The 23,150-nt window shown below is 45.4% G+C and overlaps 1 protein-coding gene across 2 annotated transcripts in view; it reads right to left on the bottom strand.

Annotated features, from left to right (window-relative positions):
- The window catches only part of CEP15 (centrosomal protein 15), a 97,703-nt gene extending 79,388 nt beyond the window's left edge, over positions 1 to 18,315 (bottom strand). The window contains exon 1 of one of the 2 annotated variants that reach the window (XM_078661523.1): positions 18,205 to 18,315. The gene's annotated coding sequence lies outside the window, so the exon portion shown is untranslated. The remainder of the gene's footprint in view (positions 1 to 18,204) is intronic. The other variant, XM_078661524.1, reaches the window with a different exon arrangement.
- Between the last annotated feature and the right edge of the window lie 4,835 nt (positions 18,316 to 23,150).

Here is a 23,150-nt window from a genome sequence, read left to right as displayed (position 1 = left end):
AAAGTATTGAGGTGTCTCTGGACCTGAGTTATTTGAGAAAAGGAAAAAAGAATTTGCTGAGATATTTTCAGCCGAACATTCTTAAGATGGACACTGAGATAAATTATATGGCTCAAGCACATTAGACACCCTATGGAATCAACAAGGGCCACCCATTGCAAAACCGATAACATCAGAAACGTCCAGTACACCTTACATTAATCATAAATCACTTTCCAACCTCAAAATCATCTCTTGGAATGTGGCAGGAATACGTAAAGCACTTAAACAAGAAACAGCCACAAAAATACTGCAGGAAGGAGACATTGTATGCCTACAAGAGACCTGGGCCACAGATTATGTACACCTCGAAGGCTATGCCGGCTTTCACAAACTAGCAACCAAACACAATCGGATTGGTAGACCTTCGGGGGGTATCTCGATTTACATAAAACTTCTAAACAGATAACAGTAAAAAGGGTCAAAATCGAGTCAGATGTGTTACAGGCACTCGAAATACAGGGAGAAAGGGACAGAGATGATAGTGCCCCAATCCTAGTTATAAACCTATACCTAAACGCATACGGTCAGAAACAATTGGATGCTACTAAAAATATCATAACCTTAATAAAGGAAATGTTACACTCTAATGTGCTGTCGGCTAAAGTGATTGTAGAAGACTTCAATCTGCCCCACCTGGGAACATATAAGAATGACAGATTGGGTCTAACCAGCTCTGAAAGAGTTTTCAACTAATTTTTTACAAAATCATGACTTAAAGTCCGCCAGTGAAACCTGGAAAAGTCTGGATTTCAAGCACTCTGGTACTGCTACATTTAAGAACTGTTCCACAATTGATTACATCTTTTTATGCAACCTGTTCATTCAGAAAATTGTCAACTTTGAAGTCAAAACACATGAAACTAGTGACCATAAATTGTTGCAGGTGGAACTAAACTCTGGCATTACACAGAGGGAACAAGCAGCTGTAGTATCCCACTCAACAGGGATTGAATAACACACACTAGTTTGAAGGCTAAAATGGAATAAGCACCAAGCAAGGCTGTTTAACGTTTAGAAAGAAAAACAAGAGTGCAAAGAGAAATATCCTGGAAATCAACCGAGTATGGAAAATTGGACAAGGTGGAATGGAGCTCTAAAAGCTAAACTTGTTAATACCCATAAATTCACCTACATGGAACTACAATGTACACCTCACGACTTAGACATAACAACATAAAACTAACCACAATAATACGTAAGCAAAATAGGGCAAAAAGAGCACATAAAATTGCAGGAACTAAAGACATAAGGGAGAGGTGTAAAGACTTATCTAAAAAGCGCAGACATTTGCTATGGTCACTTAAACAAGATAAATTAGAGAAAGATTGGGTAACAATACATGAGCTCTCAAAACCATATAAACAACGCCAGCTTTGGCAATTCATAGCAAACCTGGAGAAAGGTAAAGTAGATAGGCGTAACTCTGTTCACGCAGATGCCTGGCTGAGACACGTCGCTACAATCTATAGTGAAAAAGCAGTAGACCCTGAAAGCTCCGAGGTCTGTCCCTCGTATAGTGCAGACACAGATGAGGAGGCCCCAGTGGAATCCTTGGGTAAAGATCAAGATTGTACCGCAGTCAAACAAGTAATAACAAGCATTTACAATGCAATAGTCTCGGCAGCATTAAAGGTAGAGCTATTGGCATTGCTCATGATTTTTTTTGTATTATTTATTTATTTATTTATTTAAAACATTTGTATAGCGCGGCTGTCGCCTTACAGGCATCCTGGCGCTGAGGTAACTCCTGAAGGGGGAAGCACGGGGACAGCAGATTAGTGGCTGGGAGGTTAACCTTTAGGAAACAGCCAGGTTTTGACCCATTTCCTGAAAGGGAGGAGTTCTTTCGTTTGACGGATGTCTAGGGGCAAGCTGTTCCATAGTTTAGCAGCCGCAACTCTGAAAGATCTGCCTCCGGACCTAACTTTTTTGAATCTTGGTACTTTTACAAGGCAAGCCGTTGTAGAGCGAAGGGCTCTGGTTGGAAGGTACCAATCAAACAAGGCTTGTAGAGAGGTGGGCCCAAGTACCTGTAGGGCTTTGAACACCAGACAGAGGGACTTGAAAGCCACTCGTTGTTTCAACGGGAGCCAGTGTAGTTCGGCCATCGCCGCAGTGGCCGATGCTCTCCTAGGCCAACCAAGGGCTAATTTAGCAGCGGCAGATTGTACTCTTTGGAGTCTGTCTAACAGTGTGGCTGGAGACTCGAGTAGCAGCGCATTGCCATAGTCGAGGCGACTAAGAATAGTACACCTGACTGTTAAAGCCCGGGCCTGTAAGGGAAGTAGTGGCAGGATCTTACGTAGGGAACGAATGAGGGCGGAGCACGTGGATACTGTTTTTGCAACCTGGGCTTCCATGCTAAGTTTATTGTCCATCATAAGATTGCGGACAGTGGTGACCGGTTGGGGTTTTTCCGAGGATTCAGGGGGCCAAAAATCCACCGGGAAAGGGCGAGGGATCCGACTTCCTGCACAGAACAGAACCTCGGTTTTGGAGGTGTTGAACTGTAGTGAGTTGTTGTGTAGCCAGCCAGCTGTGTCTCGTAGACAGTCATGAAAGGATTCCAAAGGGATCGATTCCTCACCCTCCCAAGAGAGGATGAGTTGAGTGTCGTCGGCGTAATTGATCGCCTCTAGCCTATGAGACTATATCAACGTAATCAATGGTTTAAGATATACGTTAAATAAAATCGGGCTAATGGACGAGCCTTGGGGCACCCCGTGAGATACTGGGGAAAAAGCCGATTGAAACGGAGGAAGGGACACAGCTTGCTTCCTGTCCCACAGGAAGGAGCGAAACCAATGCAGGGCAGTGCCACCTACCCCGGCCTCCCTCAGTCTCTCCAACAGAATCTCATGATTGACCGTATCGAATGCGGCAGACAGGTCCAGCAGAATCAAAGCTACTGCCTGACCCCTGTCCGCACGCATTCGAAGGTCCTCCATGGCGGTAAGAAGGGCTGTTTCGGTGCCGTGGGCTGGGCGGAAACCAAATTGAATTTCGTCGAGGAAATGGTACTGCTCCAAATGTTTGGAGAGACATGAGCTCACCTAGCGCTCAGCAATTTTTGCCAGGAATGGTAGCAGGGAGATAGGTCTATAATTCTGTAGACACTCAGGATTTAGGGAGGGTTTTTTAGCAGTGGCGAAACAAGGGTCTGCTTCCAAGAAGCAGGGACTGAGCCGCTACGCAGAGATTGGTTGCAGATCCTGCAGAGAGTGGGGAAGAGTTCCTCACCAGAGGCCGTCCAGATTTTGTGGGGGATAGGGTCCAGAGGAGATCCAGATGAAATACCGCGAGCCAGTCTGTCAAAGTCTGTCTCAGAAATAGGGGGGAGCTCCAGCAGACAATCCTCAAGCTGCCAGCCTGGATTCGCAGCTCCGATGTCTAATGTGCCTTACCCAGAGCAGGGGGGCTGATCGGTGTGGGGGAGATGTTCAGATTACGAATGATGGCTGCTATTTTTTCGTTAAAAAACAGAGCCAGGTTGTCACAGAGGGCCTGTGTGGGAAGGGTCGAAGTTTTAGAGCAGTCAGGGTGAGTAAGGCTATTCAAAATCTGAAAAATGCTTTTGGAGCTGTTCGCGGCTCTGCATATTGTGGAGCAAAAATAATCAGATTTAGTTTTATGGATCAAAGATTTATATTCGGAAAGTTTATTTTTCCAGAGTAGCTTGTTGGCATCACTGTAACCTTGCCTCCATTTCCTTTCCGCCTGTTTACAGGCACGTTTTAGAGCCTTTAAAGAGTCGTTAAACCATGGAGACGACACTCTGCCCTTATGCTTGCAATATTTTTGTGGAGCAAGAGAGTCCACTCTCGTGGTAATCCTGAGACATAAAGCCTCATAATTATCATCGACTGGACAGTCCGGAGAGAAGCTGTCATCCACTTGGAACACAGCGTCAGTGGTTCTCAGCCTGTCAAGGGCTCTCCAGTCTCTATACATGAATTCAGAGGTGGTGCCGTGTACCGGCGTTCTGACCCCCTTACTGTTAATATGGAATTTAGGAAGGGAATGGTCAGTCCAACCCATGGGCAAGATTTCATCCAGATGTACTAGCTGTGGGACTGAAAAAATAAGGTCAAGTCGGTGTCCTGCTCTGTGAGCTGAGTCCCTAACTAATTGATGGAGCCCCACACTTTCACAAGATAGCAGAAGATTGTGCAGTCCAGTATCCTAAATCATAAATAAATGGCATTGTCATTTACATTGGCAATAGCTTCATCGCTTGCATATGCGAGACCTATTGCATTAGCACCCACACACAGAGTAAGTAGTAAAGTGAGAAGTTGATAGTGAGTAGGAGAGAGTTATTAGTAAAGAGTATTAGAGAGCGCATCAGAGCTGTGTGAATAATAACAGCTGTGAGCCCCTGCCCGAGGTGCATCATCCAAGCTGAGTGAATAATAACAGCTGTGAGCCCGTGCCCGAGGTGCATCATCAGAGCTGTGTGAATAATAACTGCGTCAGCCCCGTGCCTGAGGTGCATCAGAGCTGTGTGAATAATAACAGCTGTGAGCCCCTGTCTGAGATGCATCATCAGAGCTGTGTGAATAATAACTGTGTCAGCCCGTGCCTGAGGTGCATCATCACAGCTGTGTGAATAATAACTGCGTCAGCCCCGTGCCTGGGGTGCATCATCAGAGCTGTGTGAATAATAACAGCTGTGAGCCCCTGCCTGAGGTGCATCATCAGAGCTGTGTGAATAATAACTGCGCCAGCCCGTGCCTGAGGTGCATCATCAGAGCTGTGTGAATAATAACTGCGTCAGTCCCGTGCCTGAGGTGCATTATCAGAGCTGTGCGAATAATAACAGCTGTGAGCCCCTGCCTGGGGTGCATCATCAGAGCTGTGGGAATAATAACTGCGTCAGCCCGGGTCTGAGGTGCATCATCAGAGCTGTGTGAATAATAACTGCGTCAGCCCCGTGCCTGAGGTGCATCATCAGAGCTGTGTGAATAATAACAGCTGTGAGCCCATGCCTGAGGTGCATCATCAGAGCTGTGTGAATAATAACAGCTGTGAGCCAATTATCACGTATTTCATTTTTAATGTATACTGTCTCTAAACGCATACCAGCGCATGTTGTCTCAGTTATGATTGTCATTTGCATTTCAAAATGTAAGAAATTCATGATTTGGTGACGACGCTCTTTAACGGGAAGCACAGTGCTCCTTTTCACCAGAAAGAGTGCTGCGGAATGGCGGCGACAACAGAGGGGAGGGAGGGAATTCCGCTTCTCTTAAGACAACAGAGTCTGCCGGGATCCCTCTGTCCTCCCCGTGAACCCCTGCGCCTGTGAGCTATATAGCAATGTCTTTGTGAATTGTACCTAAGCACTTAACTGTAACGTGGTATTTTCAGCCGCTGGATGTTAGTTTGCCTGCTGGCAAACCACAGTGCAGTATTGATGCTCCGGTCGAGGTGTAACTATCGATAGTTAAGTGGAACACATGAGTAACAACTTCGCCAAAGAGCAGCATTAACGCGCTAAGGAAAGGCAGCGGTAATGCGGGGGGTTTGTGGCACTATAAACCATCCCTTTTCAAAGTTGGATTAATGATGCGGCGCAAATAGTGTTAAAAATACCCGCTACAGGTCAATATATGCATTTTACTTTTTATGATAAACAGGCGTAGTGGCGTTAATAACTTGGCGTAAACCAACATTAATACCGTGGCTTCATTACTTATGACCTAGGTGCTGGTTAGTACAAATATCCTGGATTAGGCAGTTTTAACAATACTCTAATGCAGCAGGGCAGTATCAATAAGTAAGTGTGAGGTAGTACTCAGTATGTGTGAGAGGGGCATAGTAACGCACGGCGTAAGGCAGCAGTAGTAACCTAAGGAAGAGCCCAGGGTCCTTCACAGCTGCACACAACCCCTTGTTGTGCTCCTTGGAGTTTCCTTCCCCCTGTGCCGCATCAGCCGCGATGCCGTGTCCTCTCCTCCCCCGTGTGCATGTGTCTGCGCTCCTGGGCCGCTCAGCATGCCCGGACTTGTAGTGCGATTGTGGATCCTGCAGTTTTTCACCTGCAGCCAGCTGGCGGCGCTGAACTACATTTCCCGGTAGCATTACGGGGCGGCTCTCATACTCTCTCAGCTGCTTCGCTGCTGTTTCCCAGTGTCTCTGCGAAGCTCCTCTGGCAGTGGCGCGTAGAACGCGCGGAGCACGAGCGGACAGGGCACCATCATGGCAGAGGAAGATTCCGACGCGTGCCTTGGGATTGGGTCGCGCGCGTGAGCTGTCTACGTTACAAGCTCACGCGCGTGACCCAATCCAAAAGCGCGCATCTGAAACCGCCTCTGCCATTGACAATGCTGCGCGCGTGGCCAGCTCTTGTCTCCACTCGTTGTCGGCTGAGCCGACTACTATAGTTCTCTGGCGAGAACGCGCTTCGCGCGCTTCTAGCCGAGACCCAAAGGATAAGAAAAGACGGGGCACCCGGGCCCAATGGTCTTCCAGGAGCTATCTTTAGAGAACATCCAGTATATTGGGGAAAAATGTATCTAAACTGTTCATCGAATGTAGACTGAAAGCAAAAGTGCCTGACTCGTGGCGAGGTTTTTTTTTACATCCAATTTTCAAGAGAGGAGACAATACAGATCCAAAAAATTATAGATTCATTGCCCTCTTGGACACTGAAGGAAAAGCCTATGCTAGCACCTTACTGAATGAACTAAATACATGTATTAAAGAGAACGAAATCCTCCCCCACTATCAGACCAGATTTCGTAAAGGCTGCTCCACAACTGATAAGATCGTGGCCATGTCGTATTTAAGCAAGCAAACGGCAAAAATAAAAAAACAGTTTTTGCATGCTTTGTTGACTACTCAGCTGCCTTTGACGGGGTACCCTGACATAAGCTTTGGGATAAATTGCATGATTGGCATATCCCAGTAGGTCTCCTCAATGCTATTATTTCATTATAAAGCAACACCTGGATCAAAGTGAAGTTAGCAGATAACACCACAAAGAAGAAGTGCCTGACAAATCGCGGATTAAAACAGGGATGTGTACTTGCCCCCACACTGTTTAATCTATACACCGCTGACCTGAGGAAGGTTTATAATGCCAGTCTTTTAACCCCGAAAATCTGGACCAACAAACTGCAAATATTACAATATGCAGACGACTTAGTGGTAATCTACCACACAAAAATCGGGCTACAAAGGGACCTAGACACCCTCAATAAGTATAATGAAAGAAATGAGCTTATAATAAACGCTCAAAAAACGAAAGTAGTTATTTTCTGCCATTTTCCAAAAAAGCTTTACTGAAATGGCATGTGGGCAAAGAAATCATCAATACCATGAGATCGTACAACTACCTCGGGTGCTGACTAAGTGAAACGGGTAAAGCAACATTACATCTGCACAAAATGAAGGCCAGAGCACAGTCAACAACTTTTTCGCTATGCAAACTAAAATGAGTTAATGCGTAGTCCAACGACAGCCCCTATCAGAAAAGTAATACAAGCTAAAATTAGGGCAACTGCAGGCTATGCACAGCAGGCATTTCCAGGCAAAATGGAAGCAATGTTGGACAAAGCACAATGCCTGGCCTACAAATGCATTTTCAAACTCCCTAAATATACCCGCAACAGCCTAATTCGTTTGGAATTCCGACTGAAGCAACAAAGTAAGGAATGCTTGGGAATGCCCGCAAAGTACTACTCTCAAGTTTTAACAGCCCCAGCCGGAAGCTTAAAGAGCATGCTGAAGCCAATCTATGGGGGGGAATTCAACCCGTGGCAAGGTTACAGGGAAAAAGCAGTGGAAATGTTGGGTTTGGCAATTGAAAATTAGCAGGAAGGGTCGATAAACTATCTGGTCACTTAATAAACAATGTTTCCAACTGTCGCATATAAATGACCTAGCGGAATATGTAACAGGAAGAGGTCCACCAGGGCTGTTAACATCATATGTAGGGCATAAAATCCAGCACTATTTTAATCAAGCTCTAGGAAGGAAAGCACGCAAAAACATTACATGGGCCAGATTAGTGCCCCTCCCAATTAAAGAATTAAACCCTGGGTGGAAGTCCCTTGAACACAAAATCAGATGGAAAATCTGCAACTTCAAACATGAATCTCTGCTACACTTGATTTGTTGTTGTCTCGGTATGCTTCAGCCCCGTCAGAACCTTTTAAAACAAATATGGCTGTGTAACGGGGTTCGGACAGTAAAAGAAGCCGTCTCGGTACTCTTTTCCTGCATTCTACTGTCAGGCTTGGCCAGGTTTGGGAGATACGTGGCTGAGCTCCAAATTAGGCTTATGGAAGAAGAGGGGCCAGGCAATATGAAAGTCAATCTGGTTTACTAAATAATTTGTCTCCAGCAACCAGTCGGTGAAGACGTCATTTTAACTATTACATTTTAGTACTCATATGAAATTTTGCAAAAATGTTAACTGGCAATCTTCGTCGTTTTACTAATGTATGTATTTATCCTTTTACTATGTTTTGATAGTGCTGTATGTAAATGTTTTTTGTAATGGTTGTTCCAACTTTCTTTTAATTGTATGTGAGTTGTATTGCAAATGGTTTTAAGTAACTGTGCAATATAAATAAAAAATAAAATTCAAATTCATTACATGGCTTAAGCACATTGAAATTACCTCTTTCCAACTGGAGAAAGAGAGGGTTGCCACTTATTGGCCAAGAAGGTGTTGTACACGTCTTTAACTTTGGCTTTAAAGAAGGAGGCAAACGCATTACAAAAGGACTGACTGGCCATGGTGTGCTTTTTATCAGGAAGGTTGGCTAGTTTTTTTTACCATGGCAAACAACTCCTTAGAAGAAATTTTGGATACCTCGATCTTATGCATGAAAAATCGAGTTTTTTCTTTTGAATCATTTCTTTTTATGTAGCAAAAGTGCATTTATACGTTTCTTTCTCTGTGGTATCATGATCTAGTCTCCACCTGCGTTTTTGACTGCGGCAGATTTTTTGGGGAGTCTAAGTTCTTCAGAGGACTAAGGCTCAGAAGGAGGGGTTCTACATATTTTTTGGCCTTTTTCCAGCGTTAATACATTTACTGCGGAATTAATCCAACGATGATACTCAATTAAGTGATCTGGTGTTTATTAGCATGCAGCGGATAATGTGTGATCTATGGGAAGTCACATCAATTGGGGCGTGGCAGACGACCTTATTCAGAGCAAGGTTGGAAGGATTGAGAATCATGACTATATGATTACTTAGGAACAAGTTACAAAGCGAGCACTTAGAGGCGGAGATGCGACTGTGTTTGATGTAGGAGTCCTACTTGGAGAGGCATCTAACTTTGATTGTTACAGGGCTGTTACACTATAGGATGCATATGTGGGAGAAGGGTTTCCTGTACTTTGATGCAGGTGAGCTTTCAACAGTACTTCTAGTACAGCTGGTACAAGCAAGCTTTTAATTGTATTTCCAAGTTATTTTACTGTGTTTTACACCCTGGTTTTTTGAATTAACTCGATGAGCATTATAAAATCAGGAGAGATGATTTCATCACCCATTTTGGGCAAGGCAGGCTGCTATAGTACATGCTCAAAAACTAGAACCTTTTACTTATTTGGTATCTTCATTACTGCAATATTCCTTTACTGTCGTAGTCAACCCTCCCTCACTCTTTTTGTGTCACTTCAATTCTAATTATGTTTACGTGGAACAGGTAGTTCATACTTATATAGCCTGGACTTTGGAAAAAGGGAAAGAAGGGAGAAGGGGTTAAGAATGAGAAAGTTCTGATTTTTGTTTTTGACTTGGGTCACCTACATTCAGGGGGAAAAGGTGACAAGTCAATAGGCAAGTAGTAGGACGAGGAATAAATAACAGGATCATGAAGATATATGATAAATATTCAGCCCATGTAAGCAAAATTCTAAAGATAATGCTATTTAGTCAATTATCTGGCACACCTGTCTCCATTTCTGGTTAGGGTTAGCAGCATTATCACTAAGATAGCTATTAGCTGTTAACATCATGCTTAATGTATATAAAGCAATTTGAAACAATAAAGGCGAGGATACACGAAAGTATAAAATCCATCCCACTCTTCGACTGAGTACCCATTGAAGGGTAAGAGCAATGTTCCACCCTGCAAGTAAAAAAATGACCATCAGAGTTGTATAGGTAAACCTATTTAAAAGCAAATTCAGAGTTTTAGGTGAGAGGAGTCCTGCCAGGTCCCAGAAATTAAAAACAGAAGTCCTTAACAATACAGGCAAAAATACAAATAGATTTCTCAACAATGACAGTAATGCAAAACCTGTTACTTTTCACATGTTTTAGTCTATCTAGCATTCCCTAAGAGTATTTTTTTTTTTAAGATATTGCAACAAGTGTATCTTGTATAAAGTATTCTTTAAATCGAGCCACCCCCAGGTGTTTGGGTGAGTTTAGATTGTGGGTAGGGGGTTATGGCATTGGACAGCTGAGGGTTCTGTAGCTGAAGGCAATCCAAGTTTCTTGCAGGGCCTGTCAGTGGGTCACAAAGGGGTGCAGACTACATATAAATCCAATTCTTAGCTTCGCTGCAGAGAGAGAATCAATTATATGCCAAATGTAAATGCAGGAAAGTGATTGAAGGAGGTACGCAGATGTTGAAATATAGACAGTGCCATGGGAAAAGGATATACAATGCTTACAGGTGAGTTGGTGGGTTTTGAGCATGTGTGTCCAAGGGATGGTGAACTCAAGGACATACAAGGAAGCAAAAGCAGGTGACAATGGGAAGATGGTGCTGAAGATGAAAGACTACGTGAGAGAAATGCAGATAGCGGATTTCAGAGAGGTGTAGGGCCCAAGTGACCGAGTAAAGGACTGCAAAGACAAATGGTGTGAAGAGGTGGGACAGGAGTGATTGAGACACTCAGAAGTTCACTCTCACTCTGCTGACCTAGGTAATGTTTAATTCAGACTCATACTTTCAGAACTGAAATATTTAAAATTTTTACTATTCACAACAAAACCATTGTTGTTACTCATAATGCTGATTACAGGGATTGGCAAAGCCAATATATCTGGCTTGTTTAAGGTGTAGATGTTCGTTGTTGTGTGGCATGTCTGGATACAATAGTAGAAAACTCAAAGAGGAGTCAAAAAAACTCCTCAGGTGGCCTGCTGTGGGAAGCAAGAGCTTTTAGTTTACAAGTTTAAGCTACACTGTTAATCACATGAGTTATGCCTCTCGAAAAGTATTCCTAGTATGCTTCTTTTGCGACACCCCTTTTAGAGATCTCTATGGGCCATATGTAGGTAAAATGTATTTTGCGATTCTCAAATTGCGATTTTTAGGGAATCGCAATTAGAGAATTTGCAAAAAGCAATGTAGGTAAGATTAGCAAAATATTTTGCGAATCCCACATATTCAATATTTGCGAATCGCAAATTGCGATTCGCAAATAAGGACTACCTTCCCATTCATTCCTATGGGCTAGAAGACCCATAGGAATGAATGGGAAGACAGACTCAATTTGCTATTCTCAATTAGAGAATCGCAAATTGAGAATTCAATTTCAGGGTTGCAAGGGTGTCAATAGGACACCCTTTTGCACCCCTGAAATAAACATGTGTGCACATGTGGCACACATACATGCGCTAAGGGCATGTATGTGCACCACATGGCACTTTGAAAAATGCAAAAAAGTGAATTTTTCAAAGAAATCGCAAATTACAACCAATCTGAAGTTAGTATTAACTTGCGATTCCTTAAGCCAAAATCGCACAACTTGGGTGCTTCCTACATTGCATTTAAGGAATCGCAATTTGGGATTCCTTAAATGCATTTGCAAAATAAAGAATCGCAAATTTTGCGATTCCTTATTTTGCATTTGAGTTTTTGTGTGCTACATAGCATACTGCTCAAATTGCGATCGCAAACGCTGAAATTCTGTGAATTTCTGAATTTGTGATCGCAATTTGGCTACCTACATATGGCCCTAAGTGTTTTTGATCCTACTTTAAGCACTGCACATTATTGAACAAGGGAAACCCTTTTTAGCAAGTGTTAGAAAAAGCCATGTGGTTGCACTCAAAGTATGCAAGAGAAACAGGTGAAATGATAAGGATGGATAGGAATAAGGGAAGCAGAAGGTATTATTTTCCCATAGTTTGACATATATTGCTGCGAACTGAAAACCAAAGTGCAACATCTACAGCAAGGTAAATCCCTTCAGTCAGACGCGCTCATAAAGCTGAGATTTGCAGCACGGTAAATGGACAGATATTTCTGATGGGGGCGTACCAGTAGCCTCACATTTGAAATGTCTCTCCATTTGAAGCACTGGTTATAACCGGAATAACAACGATCAAATTAACCCATGTAATCAGATATAAAGCAGGAGCTGGCCAGCGTGGTATCGACAACTTGGCAGTAGAGGCAGGCGGGCAACTAGAGCCAAATTTCGGGGGGGGGGGCTGCAAAATATTTCGGGGGGGGGGCTAATTCTTCCAACCACAGACAGAGTGGCTGTAAGAATGGGTGAACACACAACAAAAGCCTAACTTACAATTAATGGTCTTTTAAAGACCTGTTAAGTGCTCGGATGCGGCTGCAAATAGATGCTCGCCAGCCCGCGAAGACGTGTCAGCCCGGGCTGAGACACACGACGGGAGGGGCTGAAGCCCCATGAGCCCAATGGGTGTTGCGCGCCTGAGTAGAGGGGGGGGCGTGCCAACAAATTAACAGGGAGAGCTGAGCCAAGCCAAGGGTCTTGCTCAGATCTTAACGCCCCTACAGGCGTGGAGCCCTGGAAATGTTTGCTATGTAAATCATGATTGATAAAAATTTATATTGCGCAAAAACAATAACCCGCAGGTATCAAGGCGCCTAACAATAATATCGAAAGTCTAAATCAATCATCTTTACACATAGGCTTTCAGAAAAAGACGAGTTTTTAAGGCCCCGCGGAAAGTCTGCAGGGAGGGTAAGGACCTTAGATCCAGGGGAAGATCATTCCACCATTTCGGAGCTAGAGTGGAAAAAGCCCTACCACCCCATCTTGCTCTTCGCACCCGAGGGACTGACAAAAGCATTTTCCCGGAGGAACGCAGATTCCTTCCAGGAATGTAGGGAGAAATGATAGAGCCTACTCCAGAGACACAGTTTCTGGCAATAGCCCTGTATGTCATACACAGGACCTTGAAGCGTACTCGGTACTCTACCGGGAGCCAATGCAACGTTTTTCTGGCCAAAGTGGCCGATGAGCGGCTTGGAACATCCAAGACAAATCTGGCCGCGGCATTCTGGACCACCTGCAAGCGCTGCACGAGGGTCTTATTAAGCCCCGCATACAGCGCATTGCAGTAGTCCAGACGAGAGCTGATGAGCGCGACGGCTATTTGTTTTCTGGACTGCGCAGAAAGATATTTCCTGATCCTTCGCAGGGTATGGATAAGGCCCCAACAGGTGGAGATGGTCCTACTCACCTGTCTGCTCATATCCAGGGCAGGATCTACCATCACCCCAAGATTCTTTGCGGATAAAGTGGGGGAGGGGCACACTCCAAGTGAGTCAGGCCACCAGCTAGAAGACCAGATGTTTTCGTTCCCGCCAAACACCATCACCTCAGTCTTCTCTCCATTCAGTTTAAGGGAGTTCTGTATCATCCAGTGACCAACCGCCTCCATACATGATCTAAATTTGGAGGCGGTCTGCACATCTGAATGGGAGAGAGAGACGAGTATTTGAGTGTCATCAGCATAGGAGACTACCTCCATCCCGAAAGTTCTTATGAGTCTGGCCAGTGGGGTCACGTAGATGTTAAATAAGGTCGGACTGAGAGCCGACCCCTGTGGGACCCCACATAGCACAGACTGGGATGGAGATAGGAACTCACCCATCTTGACTCTCTGTTCCCTCCCAGTAAGGAAGGAAGTTAGAAGGTCCAAAGCTGCGTCCCTCACCCCCACATCCCTCAGACGAGATGAAAGAACTGAGGGAGAGAGGGTGTCAAAGGCGGCAGTTAGGTCTAGCAGGACCAGGAGGGTGGTCTGGCCTCTATCCACTGTCGAGCGGATGTTATCAAACACGACAGTGAGGGCCGACTCGGTGCTGTGTTCCCTCCTGAATCCATGCTGAGAAGAGTCAAGGCAGCCCGAGCTTTCTACGAAAGCAGCGAGATGCTTATTTAGATGTATCTCAAGCATCTTCGCAGGGGCGGGAAGCAGCGAAATTGGTCGGAAGTTTTTCAGGACTTCCGGATCCAGGGAGGCCTTCTTTAGCAGGGGTTTGATTACTGCTTTCTTCCATTCCAAGGGGAAGACACCATCTCTTATTGCTAGGTTCATAATATCTAGCAATGGTGGTAGAAGGGACTCCCCACACTGCTTGATGACTTTCAGAGGGCAAGTATCCAAAGGGGAACCAGATTTGATCTTTTTAAGCAGTGCTTCAAGATCCTGCAATTCTAGCGGTGGAAAAGAATCCAGGATGTCCAGAGGGGAGGCATCGAGGGCAGGTACCTTCGGTAAGACCAGGGAGGTGGGCACACTAATACAAGCTCTTTGCTTCTCAAGAGCTAGATGGATATCAGATATTTTAGTGTGGAAGAATGAGGCAATCTTATCACATAAATCCTGCGAAGGAATCACAGGGTCCGGGGATTGTAGTGTGACTAACGAGTCGACAATTGTAAAAAGCTCCTTCGGCGAGGACAGCGAGGTTGTCAGGGAAACAAAGTAATCTTGTTTCGCCTGCACGATCTCGGCCTTATATCTCCTGACAAGGAATTTGTGGGCCTCTTTATTCTTAAAATCCCAGCTGGAGTGCCAAAGCCTTTCCTTCCTCCTTACTTCTTGCCTAAGGAGTCTAAGGGAGTCGGAAAACCATGGAGCCGAGGGTCTCTTCCTTGCTCGGCGTCGGGTCTGTATAGGAGCTAGCTCATTCATAGCTTCAGTTACAACTCGTTCGAAATGACCAACTGCAGTCTGTACATTATCCTTGCCTTTAATGGAAAGGCTAGCAGTCCAGGGCGCAAAAGAATGGCTGGTAATGTCCCTAAGATTTCTAGCCGTAACCGTTGCATGGTTCCCTTTTTTTCTATCATTTCTCCGCAGATATTCCAGATGGAATGGAACTGCAAAATGATCGGACCAGGATAGATGCACTGGGTCCTTAGTGGTTATGCGACCGTCATTAGAGAAAATACCATCCAGCGTATGGCCTGCCCGATGAGTGGCACTGCTGACGCGCTGCGTAAGCCCACAGGAAGCCAGAGCCTCAATAAGTCCTGAGGTATCTGGAGTGTCCTGTTGTTCTAGGTGGTAATTAAAATCACCCAGAATGGAAAAGTTTTCTCGGCCAAAGTATGGTTCCAGAGCCTGAAGAAGTTTAAGGGTAAAATCAGTCCGGGGACCTGGTGGTCGGTATAATAAAATTCCTTGAAAGAGAGGACACTGTGCTTCCCTGATGGAAAAATGAAGGGCTTGAAAAGAGTCCGGGGAGTCCAGAATAGATGAAGTATGACATTGAAGGTGGTCTTTATGGAGGATCGCTATACCACCTCCCACTCGACCCTGTCTATCAAGTCTAGCCAGACAGTACCCTTCAGGGACCGCTTCGATTAGATCGGGGCCAGAGGAATCTTTGGCCCAAGTTTCAGTGATGAACACTAGGGTCGGATTTCTATCTAAGACCATTTCCCTAAACATGATCTTGTTTTTAACAAGAGAGCGGGCATTTACCAGAATACCTTCTGCTATCATAGTTATGGGCCCAATGGCACCAGGGGACCCGAGAGAAGAACTACGTAGGGGATTGGAAGGCCTGGAGATAGGGAAGCAGCCACAACTTAAAGGGAGGAGTAGGTTGTCTGGTTCCAAAGAATGCATACATCCAGATCTACGGGGTTTCAGTCGCAGCATTTCCTGACGGGAATAGCTGTGCAGAGAAGATGTAGCATCAGCAGAGTCCAGAGTCCAGGCGTCCTGCGCGTCCTCAGCGCGGACGGGCGCAGACGGGCTGGACTCTGGCGTGACTCCGGCGCCCACGATGCGCGTACACGCTGCGCGTCGTTTCCATTATTTAATAAAGGGCTCTAGCGAGTCCGCGTGACAGGCTTCAGCAAATAGCTGAAGAGTCTCACTCCACCCCACCCAAGATGACGCCCCTAGTAATCAAAGCGCGGGGACCGGCCCGCCCTAATGGCGGTGCTTGCGGCGTAATACCGCTGTGCAAGAGAGCGTTCCGTGGAGTTAGGACCCAGGTAAGGAGGCGAGGACAGTTATTTTAAAATACTAAACAGTTGTTCACAACGGGGGAAAAGCGGCTAAACTAAACAGCATAAGCGACACAAAAGGATTTGTTTAAAATCTCCCTGTAGCAGATAGCTTCTTCCAGGAAGCGCGATGTGCACAAACAAAATTCAGACAGAGGGTGAGCTTCTCCACCTACCCGAATTAAGTAAGGCCCAGGAGGACGGCCTCTAGCCAGTCCGCGTGACAGGCTTCAGCAAATAGCTGAAGAGTCTCACTCCACCCCACCCAAGATGACGCCCCTAGTAATCAAAGCGCGGGGACCGGCCCGCCCTAATGGCGGTGCTTGCGGCGTAATACCGCTGTGCAAGAGAGCGTTCCGTGGAGTTAGGACCCAGGTAAGGAGGCGAGGACAGTTATTTTAAAATACTAAACAGTTGTTCACAACGGGGGAAAAGCGGCTAAACTAAACAGCATAAGCGACACAAAAGGATTTGTTTAAAATCTCCCTGTAGCAGATAGCTTCTTCCAGGAAGCGCGATGTGCACAAACAAAATTCAGACAGAGGGTGAGCTTCTCCACCTACCCGAATTAAGTAAGGCCCAGGAGGACGGCCTCTAGCCAGTCCGCGTGACAGGCTTCAGCAAACAGCTGAAGAGTCTCACTCCACCCCACCCAAGATGACGCCCCTAGTAATCAAAGCGCGGGGACCGGCCCGCCCCAATGGCGGTGCTTGCGGCGTAATACCGCTGTGCAAGAGAGCGTTCCGTGGAGTTAGGACCCAGGTAAGGAGGCGAGGACAGTTATTTTAAAATACTAAACAGTTGTTCACAACGGGGGAAAAGCGGCTAAACTAAACAGCATAAGCGACACAAAAGGATTTGTTTAAAATCTCCCTGTAGCAGATAGCTTCTTCCAGGAAGCGCGATGTGCACAAACAAAATTCATGCAACAAACGTAAGGTACACTATGATGAAGACTTTCCAAAATTCAATAATTAAACATGTGGAAGCTTTGACATTAACATGTCACATTATAGCACTGCACTGAGAGGTATCTATTAAAAGTGAGTGTTTTAAAACAGAGACAAGGCCGGTGTCATGTAAACCTTGTACATGGCCCAGATTACTACAGAGCAACATTATAGTTCTATTAAATCGTTTGGTGAAATAAAATAGCAGGCAAAGATCATACAATTTAAGTAGAGAAGCTGCAATTTATTCTGATTTCACATTTTACAAATCAGCCAGTAAACGAGTATATTTATTCCTTTCCTTATGTTATGACTATTACATTTGTATGCAGTTTTTAGATGGCGCAAACATGGAGCACTTTATAATGTGAGCACTAGTTCCATTTACACAAGATCACTTTAATGTTTATAGTCAAGGGGAGATTATATTATTTGCCCAGAATCACAGGATGCCGAGCTAACGCCGAGACAATTAAGCCTGTCTCCCCAGTTTCAGAGTCGGCAGCACTGGAAGTTACAGTGAGGGAGGGAGGCGGGCAGGACCCATATGAGAGCTCGGCTCTTTATGGGCTAGAGGTTCCAACTGGGCCTCTCTACCTAAGTCAGTCAGGCTTCATTCTGGAGCATTTCGCTGCTCAACCACCTACCGGTGAGAGCAGCGCAGGAGTTGGACCCCGACCCAAGAAACGGGGAGGGGTAACTCCACAGGGAGTTAAATACCGAGATAGCGTAATGCAGGGTTTTTGTGAAGGGATAGGATCGAGCTGTACAAGGCGCCCGGCAGAGGAAGCAATGTACGAATTTACAGAGTACTATACAGGCTTCGTGTCTTTGCAAAGAGTCGTGGAACTTGTTTAGTGAAGGGCGACGCTTGAACATGCGCACTGATAAATTGGCGGAGGCGCATTCATGCAGAAGGTAGAGATCATGGAACAGTGAAGGCGGCGACATATGCCACCGCGGCGCGCCCTCGTGAAACATCTGCCGCTTCTTACCGTTTAAAGAGCGAAGGAACTGGAACTAAAGTAATTAACGTACTAGTCTTCGTACAACAGGAAGTGATGTCCTACATTTGTGTATGTGTAGGTATGGAAACTGAAAGGAAATTACGTCACGAGGCATCTACAGCTTAGTCGCCGACTAGAGATAGGTATCTGATTTTTTGTTGTAAATGTATCGGCCATCTTAGCGTTGTGCGACAGTGAATTTACCGAAAGGTAATCCCTCTATTGGTTGCAAGTGAACGAAAAATGAAAGCATTGCTTAAACTGTATTAAAATAACATGAATTTGGGTGCTTGACCACAAACTAATTAATGCTGACGCCAGATAAAATTACCATTTTTGGCCTGTTGTGTCCTCCAGTTGCCTCCCTTTCCACGATTGGCTATATTAGCAATACAGCAGGCAATGATCGTCCCTCCTAGCACCACAAAGTGACCCTGCACTGGCGTTTATCTCTAGACTTAATATGGTCAACCTAAAAACAAGCATGCAATGCCAATAGGTCTGACTTTAAAATATTGTTATATTGTAATGTGAAGTATTAAAAGTAGATGGTGTGGGAATGGACATGAATTTGTGTAGCAAAGAACTGTAGAATAATATTGCATACATTCCAACATTTTTGTTTCCACATTGATTAGTACTGACGCAGATGCAATTTCAGCTAGAAACAAGATATTTTGGCCTTCAAACATCAGGAGTCTCACGCCTGTAACGGGTCCATTTGCATGTATGATATTGCAGCCCTGCCAAGTACCACACCTCAGGGGTTAGACCAGTGCTTAATTTGTGCTGGTGCTTTCCGGTGCTTAGCACCGGCATTTAATTATCAGGGCCGGGTCTACACATCTGCTGCGCACATCACACATTGATGTCTTTTAAAATGTACCTTACTTGCTCGGTGCAGCCGCACCGTGTTCACGTCTCTCGAGTGTGAGTGAAGGCGGTTAACAGTGTTGCGGCTGCCTGTGAGACTTCTTAATCAAACTGCTTAGCCTGCCCTGAGGCAGTGAGGCTGCCTGAGCCCAAGAGAAGATTCATAAATTAATATATATGTTGATCAGGCCGCCACGGCCCTTAGTTCAGTGTTGAGTTGACTGTTGCAGTGTTGCCGGTGGGCGGGCCCCGGGACACACACACACTGATTTATTTGGGTGGGCTGGATTTTGGTTCTTCTGAAGGGGGTATGTGCTATGTGAGCAGCGCGCGGTAGCGTGCGCAAATGTTTTTCACATGGCCACGCCCCAGCATAACCACCGCAGCTCACCACGAGCCATCCTCGACTACGTTGTTGAGATCAGCCCGTTCCGACCTATGACAACGTTGGGCAGCCAGCCTGTGCAGGCATCACCGCATCAATCAGCCAGTAGTACAGTACTGTGACTGTCTGGAGCAAGCAGCTCCAGGCCACCGCTAAATCATACTAATCAGTTATTAAACTGAGCAAAGGCAGTGCAGCCAGTGTGTGTCCCTGCCGGCCGGTCCACCACGAGTAACGGTAAGAAGTTAAGCAGTTAACACCTAACTTACATTACTAGTAGCTAAGCTAACTAACTATTCCAATATACTGATAAATAGGCTGTGCCAAAACCAACATTGTATTTTCTTTTGGGTGGCGTGACGATCCGGTTGTAACTAAGATCACCGGCATGGAGGGAGGCAGCTCACCTCCGGCGGCTCCATAAGAGATACGATTATTACTAAGGATTTTATGATTCATTCAGTTTCACACTGAATGCGAGTGCCTGGCCTAGTAGTAGTAGTAGCCGCCACGTCCGCCGGGGCCCGCCGTGGCGTCACAATCTCGATATAGGGCCTGCCGGGTTTAAGACAAGTATATAAAAGGCCAATGCCCTACCCGTCCAGGCCCCATCCCCTGGCTCGCTCACTTGTCCTTGTCCAAACATCGCAGCTGGCGCGCAGCCGGGCACAAATTAGGTTTCAAGTCGACGACGAAACACAGTTTGGTTTCACACTTTCACTTTCTCAAGTGTGCTCACCATCGCACTCAACAAAACTCCCTAAAAGATAGGCAGGCAGCGGCATTCCCTCTTCCTTCCATCAGCATTACATTTATAATAAAAATGCAGGCAATTACAGCAGTCAGAGATGTTACACTACCACAGCTGCCCCAGATCGAACATGAAATAATCGGTCTAAATCCATACTCTTAAAATAGCACTTGTCAACCTGATTTTATTTGACCTGCACCCCGTCTGGTTTTAGGAGATGAAGATAAGTCCTCAAAGGTAAAAGAGCCTGGAGTTAGCCACTTTGAAAAAAGTTCTGAGACTCTACAGCTGGAAGCATTCTATAAATCACACTATAGTCTATGCAAGTGTTTCACTCCCCCCTCCAAACCCAAAGGGTTAGCTGAAGTCTCACCCATTCCATTAATGACTGGCTGTTATAATTAACCCTTGTTTTTCCAGCACAGCCATTTAGCTCACCGTTTTCCTTTGTGAATATTTGTTATTATACAGCAACAGAAACTGTGAACACTTAAAACTTCTCTTTTGGTGGAATTACTTTGATCATACATTGCACTGCTGTGTCTGTTCATTCTTAAACGTGCACAACACTCACCTTTCTAAGGCGCTCGTTGAACAATACTTAGTTAAGTGTGCCCCGATGGCAGGGTACAAAAACAATTGTGTATGGGTCTACGAGTTACAAAAATCGTAAACTGATGATGATGGTCGGTCGCTCCTGTAAAATAACACTCTGTTGGCCGTCCGAATTTCTGAGGCGTGCCGCGCCACACATAAATCTTGACTGAAATAATCGACTCAAGCGCAGGGCATGCGCTCCATAAGAATTTTATTAAAGAGGAGTTTGGGCTCACTGGCCCAAAACTTGGCAGCGAGACATCTTTAACTCCATTCGTGGGCATGTCGCTGTCCCTGATACAGCTGCAGTCTTGTGCACTTCTGTGAGAGACTCCTCACTGCAGTCCCACTGAAGATTTCATTTATTATAACACAACACTGAGAGGCCCATTTTTGGGTGTGCCTCAATGTCCTGTTTGATATTTCTACAAATATATTATACACATGTTGCAAATTGCAACCATAATGTTGCTGTGTGCAAGTACTCTCTGAGACCATGCTATCCTCAAAAGACCATCTTCTCCTCTCTGTTTAATTTCTTTCTCGCTCTGCCTGAGGCCGCATACTTACTGGTCCCTTTTCACACTCTTCTCATGCCTGACCACCACCAGTGTGTTTCATTTGTAAGAAATTACCTTCATCATTTTTAGCAGCGCCAGTTAGACAGTTGCACTGTCTAAATTATAACCACTTAAGCATATAACTAAACTCCAAGCTAACCTCTTCCCAAAAACATATCCAGCAAGGACAGTGATTGATCATATTGCACATAGCCATGTTCCCAGTAGGAAATTGTCTTCCGGCTGATATGTACTCCCGAGTGAACTTCGAAGAGGGTAGAGAGGAAAGGGTAGGTAGCAGAGACAGAGGTAAAGAGGGGTGAGCCGTGAGGTCAGATACCAAGAGAGATAGATGATGACGGAGCAAGAGATGGGTGAGGAGAGAAGGAAAGATATATAGAAAGACAGGGTGTTGAGGGAGGGATGGCAGGTAGAGAAAAAGTAAAGAGAATCAGAGTTAGAGGTAGACAGGGGGTAAGAGAGAAAAATAGAAGCGAGTAAGAGAGAGAAAGAATAATAAGGACTCCGCTGTTATGCTCCCAAACACGGCGTTACACGTCTGTGATTGTTCAACAACTTTGAGCTATTTATGTAATTTTTAGGACTGACAACAAGGTTGTGGTGAAGATGTACTCTATTTTGCTGCATAGAAAAAATATTTCTCAAGTGTGGCCGGCAACAAAACTCTAGTCCAAATTATCTATAATACTTTAGGCCTTGGATTCCTACTTCCAAATGTCATTACATTGAAGTTTATTTTTCAAATGTGTAAGTTTGATGTGTTAAATTAGTCTGCACAGGTGCTCACGCTCGAACATAGATGTCAAGTTATCACTCACTACACCTAATAGTAGCTACAACACACAGCTGTTTCAGGAAGCTCAACAAAGAATCCCTGCCAGCACAGCATCTCTGGGATAGGCTCGGGAATTGGGATAGCTTGCAGTTGGGTCACTCTTCTTACTATTAAACACACAGGCCTGGCCTACATGCTGCCTGAAAAGTGCCATTGAGGCCTTGCTTAACCCAAGGCATGGGTCTGCTTTTCCTATCTGGGTAAGTGAGTTTTCCCCATTTCGAGGGCGGCCAGCTAACCTCACCAGCCCATTCCTGAGATTGTCTGAAGGTAAAGTGCCAACCATACCAAATGTGACGGCAGGAGTAGGGTCCCTATTTGCAGTGCCAGTTGAAGAAGTGGGTGGAGCCAGTGGAGGGAGTGGGTGGAGCCATTGGGAGTGGGTGGAGCCAGAGAAAAGTAGGTGTGGCCTCCGACAAAAAGTTTAGCTCCTGCACTTCATATTTTACAAATTAAGCACTGGGTTAGACTAATGCATTCAAGGGGGGTTAGACTAACACATTCGAGTGGGGTGGTTGCATCATTGCACTAAAATGCATTAGTCACACATTTGTGCCTCAATGTGACCTGCTAGAGAGAAGCTGGGAGTGACCCCGACCGTCACGATACACTAGGAACAGCGCAAGTGATGTGAACGCTGCTGGAAGACTCACTTGCACTGGTCTCAATCTGGTGTCTGTTTGTCAAAGGTTATGTTTTAATAATTAACTCACATGATTCAATAATTATTTAGTAAGCAACTTGCAATTGCTCCTGCCTGGAGCTTGAGTGCCACAGGCGGGCTCAGATGAATCTATTGATTAGCAGCTGAGATCCCGCCCCATCTGCCTCAGAGGCGGTACCATGTCAGCTGGCCTGTGCAACCTCACTGGTGTAGTGCTCTGACACTTTGACAGCCGCGGGGACATGATT

The sequence above is a fragment of the Lissotriton helveticus genome, chromosome 9 (genome assembly GCF_964261635.1).
Source record: "Lissotriton helveticus chromosome 9, aLisHel1.1, whole genome shotgun sequence".
Classification (NCBI taxonomy): Eukaryota; Metazoa; Chordata; class Amphibia; order Caudata; family Salamandridae; genus Lissotriton; species Lissotriton helveticus.
The sequence above is the reverse complement of the archived record's forward strand: the minus strand, read 5'-3'. Positions and strand labels throughout refer to the sequence as shown.